The sequence below is a fragment of the Caretta caretta genome, chromosome 8 (genome assembly GCF_965140235.1).
Source record: "Caretta caretta isolate rCarCar2 chromosome 8, rCarCar1.hap1, whole genome shotgun sequence".
NCBI classification, from domain to species: domain Eukaryota; kingdom Metazoa; phylum Chordata; order Testudines; family Cheloniidae; genus Caretta; species Caretta caretta.
Window position 1 is genome coordinate 17,145,776 of NC_134213.1, and position 5,655 is coordinate 17,151,430.

The following is a 5,655-nucleotide window of genomic DNA, read 5'->3' on the forward strand; positions in this document are numbered from 1 at the left end:
ACAGGTATCTAATTTCAGTGTACACATATCCTGAATTCCTACAGAGAATTCTTTCCCAGATGTCTGGCTGTGGGTCTCGTGCACATGTTCAGAATCTAACTGATCGCCACAAATGGGGTCAGGAAGGAATTTTCCCCCAGGCCAGATTGGCAGAGACCAGGGTTTTTTTTGCCTTCCTCTGCAGCATAGGGCCTCGGTCACTTGCTGGTTTGAACTTGAGCAAATGGATTCTCTGTAACTTGAAGTCTTTAAATCAAGATTTAAGGACTTCAGTAAGTCAGCCAGAGGTTATGGGCCTCCTACAGGAGTGGGTGGGCAATGTTCTGTGGCCTGCAATGTGCAGGAGGTCAGACTAGATCAGGGATCGGCAACCTTTGGCATGCAGCCCGCCAGGGTAAGCCCCCTGGCGGGCATGGCTGGTTTGTTTACCTGCCGTGTCCGCAGGTTCAGCCGATCACAGCTCCCACTGGCCATGGTTCGCTGTCTCAGGCCAATGGGGGCTGCAGGAAGCAGTGGCCAGCGCATCCCTCGGGTCCCTGATGGTCTCTTCTGGCCTATCAGTCTATGAGACAAATTTTGTATAACATGCAAAGCCAATTTCTTTCCTTATTAGGAGGCTATCTCATGAGTGAGACCAAAAGGAAAGACGAACATGTCTCATGCAGAGAATTAATGACTCTAATATGCAGAGGCTCAGGGATGGGCACAGGTAATCTAATCTATCTATCTATGGAATGTGGATGCCTGAATGTTTTGAGTCATTATATTCTGCCTTCTGAAATTGCCCATGCAGTTTCATTTGGATACAATGTTCTTCACATCAAATCCTATACTTTTGTCATGTCAGCAGAGCTCTGCCAATTTACATCCATTTGGAATCTGGCCTTCTATCATTTTCAACTAAAACACTCCCTGAATTACAAAATAAGGAATCTTTCCCCTGCAAAAATAACCATCATAAACACTTCCTCTGGCAATTTCGCTTTCAAAGAAAGTAGCACTGGAATGGTCATTTAACCTCCTGTGCTAAACCATCCTGCAGATAAAGGCCATGCTGACTTTGGAAACAAAAGGTCATACTTATCTTCAAACTGCCACTCCTAATCCCAGTTCTATGTCCCATGTAGTAGCTATACTAGGATCACTCCCACTGACATGGTTTACTTCATATTCAAATTCTCCCCTTCAAGTTCCTCATTAAAACTAACTTCTAATTCTTCTCTTCCACCAAAACAAAAATGGTGGGAGGGAAGAATTGGGAAAATGGGAAAACAGTAAATATACTTTCAGAAAGTCCCAATTAAGACAGCAGAATAAGACACATGCTAAATGTTGTCTATTAAGGAATTGATCCTGAGCCCTCTTGACTACCAGTGGATAACGTGCTGGAGGCAGGAACCATGCCGACGCACCATCTGGGAAGCAGCTCCCACACTTTAGGAACCATATAGAAATAATTACACACAGAAAAAAAAATCCCTGTCAGGGTTGCAAAGTTGCACGGTAAAGCACTTAAAAGTTAGGAAATGGCAGAATTTAAGTTGCTGTGCCCAGGTGCCTTGTCCTAATCTACGTCTCCCACCCCCAGATCCAGCTTTCATCCTCTCTGCATTCAAATCAGACCGCTTCCCCTCCATGCTGCCTTGTGTCAATAGGGAATCATTGAGAACACAAGCAAGACGGACTCTGTGCTCTCAGTTCTGGTACCTGGACCTGGCACAGCCCAGAGGTGTGATTATAGGGAAAGACCACACTGAGCATGTTCCAACTGGGGATGAGATCTTTAGGGAATTTGGCTGAAGCTCTAGCAAACCTCCACCGCGTATGTGCAAACCGCAATTTTGAGGCATGTAATTTGGCCACATATGGGTAGATTGTCCCAGGGATGACAAAAGGCATGTCCTGGCATAAAGGTCACCTCCCTGCCAAATTTCACATCCTTACTCTAAAGCATGGAAGTGCTAAAGTTTCTCAAAAGAAAAGACTGACGGATTTTTTTTTTAACATGGACAAAACAAGCTATTTCCCCCTAGTCTCATTCTCAGAAACAGCTGAACCACTTCGGCTGAAGTTTTTCAGAGTAATTCAGCCTGAGGAAGCACCCAGCATGGAAAATATCAGCCCAAATCGTTAAAGCTTGGTAAAGTTTAAGCAAATGAAAACAGGGTCTTATAACAAAGTGTCAGACAACCTTAACTGTAAGCTTGCTACCAGTGTCACCTATCACAATATGGAAGTCGTGGCCACAGATTGAGGACAATAAACTGTGAGGTTTGGAATGAAAGCCTTTCAAGACCCACTCCTGCTGTGGTGCTAAGAAGTCAACCAGCCTGTTTGGATGATTTGATCAATTAAAGAAATAATAAAACAAAACAGACTTTCAAATGCTCTGGCACCATAAGCCTGCGCAATGCATGTAATGGCATTATTTTATATCCATTGTCTTTGTCCTCCCTCCCCAATTCTGCTTCAGATGTCTAGTTACTGTCACAATTTAATTTGAAACAAGCAACAACAAGAAAGTTCTCTGGGACAAGGCCTGTCTTCCATACGTTTGTGATAAGTGCTGAATACTGAGGCCCTAACCCTTGTTAGGGATTTTTGCCATTTTTGTAATATAAATAATAAGTGTTTAAAAATAAAAGAGGAGACAGCTGTTTTGTTGTTTACAAATATGAAGGATGCCTCACTTTTCTGAAGCTCTGGTTCTACATTCTGGAAATATGTCCTTGGATAGACTTCTGCAATATACATAGGGAGTACAAGGCTGTGATCAAGGCAACACAAAGCAGCTGGAAGAGGAGCACAGAAAAAAAAGGAAGTGAGAATATAGCACAGATTACACCCATCCATTCCTACAGTTTTCTGGCACAAATATAGAGCACCATGTCATGCAACGAGTATTTTCATTGTCTGAACAGAAATCGTTGCTAGACAGGTTCTCTTAATTGTTGCTTGTATTTTTTTATGACAGCCATCAGTAAATTGAGTTCAATGGGTTCATTCAAGAGCAAAGACTGCCCTGATTGTTCTAACCTTGTTCAAGTGGGAGTGAACACAAACACGGAAAGATTGCAAAACAAACTGCTTTAAAAAATAAGCAAACAACAACAACAACAAAACCTATCACACATCTGCTGCATGCCCTGAAAGTTCTTCCAAAATCTGTAGTTCCCATCAACAGATGACATTGTGCTGTTAAATAGAGCATTACAGTGTTTACACTTCTTTGGTTCAGGAGCAATTGGTGCAATGACTTCAGGGGTGTTGGTGATGGAAAATGTTTGAAACTGAAGGGAAAAAAATTCTGGCTGTTCTGTTTTGTCCTTGAGGACTTTACTATGTGCTATCACTTTAACTGCTTAGCAACAGATTGATAATCTCTCAAATCAACCATTTCAAAGCAGCGAGCACAGTATAAAATGCTTTCTGTCCTAATTCAAGAGATGCTACTTGGGAAGCAATATAAGCGTCAGTCTAAGGGTTTTTAGATGTAGTTAATTATATCAGGGACAACATGAGAACCATGACCACAAATAGCTTTTCTTTTTAACTCTCAAAGTCACAAGAGATCTACCATAGATTAGCAATTGCAAAAATGTAATAATCCAAAATTAAAATGAGTTGGCAAACACTGTTGCAAAGATAGATTTGTGCCAGAGGAAATGCTAAAGAAATAAGACATGGCACCTTTTAAAAAATTATTTGCAAATTTAATCCTAGTTATACTTATTTATTTTATTTTATTTTATTTTAAATAAAAATATCATTTCTTAGTCAAGGGATCAATTTCCAATAATTCCTAGTACAGGCAGTCCTCGACTTTACGACGTTTAACTTACGACAAACGGCACTTACGATGTTTCTGAATTAACACCCTGATTCAACTTACGACAACTGGTTTTGATTTTACGATGCTCGGTCCCGCAATGAAGTGGATTGCAGTTCCGAGTTACGACGTTTCGACTTATGACGCAATTTTCAGAAATCAATCGTGTCGTAAGTCTGAGGACTGCCTGTAGTTGGTTATTTTGAGTTTTTGCATATATTTTGGCAAAGTTAGGATAGATGGCTGCTATAGTTGGGTTGGGTGAAAGGAGAGGGTGAAAGTTAAAATAACGTGTGTGTGTGTGTGTGTGTATGTATATATTTTACAGATCATATGGCGAACAAGCTAGATCCCTGAATTGCTCATATCCAGACAGTCTATCATTTGGGTTTTCGAATAGAAGGGGAACATTTAAGGGACGTGAAATGTTGTTAAGGGATATTAGCTGGAATCTAGTGAAATACATTTTCAATTCTTCTTTTTTAAAAGGAAGTTTTACGTTTGCAGTTTTTAAGGACCCAGTAGTTATGCGGCAGTTCAAGTAAAGTGCAGCCAAGAGATGGAGAGCCAGCTGAAAAATTCTGTGTCCAGACAGATGGCAAATGTCATCAAGCTACCACCAAAAGGGCATCTCAGAGTTCAATCAATAAATACAAAAGCACTCCCTGAGTGACTCCCAAACCCACTGGTTCCTCTCCGTAAGAGAACAATTCGTCATAGCTGAGACCAGCTCTGTTTCTGCATGGCAGGGTTCCTTGGAAATACAATGTGGACACCTTTAACTCTCTTCCTTCCGAAAACAAGATGAGATTATACAATTCATAATAACTGCAAGGTTTTCTCTTACACTTTGTGCTTTGGTGCTCGGATAACATGCTGACAAGAGAAGTAAAAATGCCTGGACATAATATATGCTCCCTATACCCTTCTGTTGTGATTTTGACTTTGATAATTCCCATTGAGCTGTCCTTTTGCTTCAGCAAAATGCTAGACAACGAGTCCTGCCCTGGTTACTAAATAATCAATGCCACAGAGCTTCTTACTGGAACCCTCTGCTTCTGCAGCTATGTTTGTTCTTTCTGCAGGGCAGTTTGGAACACTTTTGAGGTCCTCTGAACTGAAGTTTCCGTATAAGTCAATATGGCAGTCAACCAACAAGGTAGCTATTACTCCAGGTCTCCAGAGGCTGTTACTGAACCCTCCAGGGCTGTGAGTTCACTTTTAGATGTTATAATTGTCAGTCCTTCTCTGGCAAACTGAACAGTTGCCTGGCTCTGATGTCTTTTGGGATCATTATTATCACAATAGCACCTAGAAGCACCAGTCAAGATCACGCTAGAAGCCCCAGTCAAGATCCCCGGTGGTAGGCACTGTACAAACTCAGAGTAGGCAAATTTCTTTCTCTGTTATTCCAGGCATTTTTACCATGTTCATTATGATGGTGTCTGGGCACCTTGCCAGATTCTAAGAGTTGGATTTAAAGGATCAGTTGCTTTACCACTATCCTGGAAGAAAATGAAGTGAGTTTTGCATTTTTTCCTGAAGTCAAGGAGGGTTTGCAGGCATTCTAACCCCTTGAAACCAATTCCAGAGCTGTGGGACAGTTGCTTAAAAAGTTCTGTCACCTGCACTCATGTATCTCACCTTTAGAGTCTCTGAGGAACTTAGTTATCCTGAAAGGTCATAGCTGCACCCAGAGACATGGCACCCAAGGTAGTGCATACCAATTTCATAAAAGGCCTTGAGAATCAAGACCAACATCATGCATTTAATGAGGGGGAAGATTCTCTGCTGTGCTTGGCTAGGTACATCAGGGCAGGATGCTG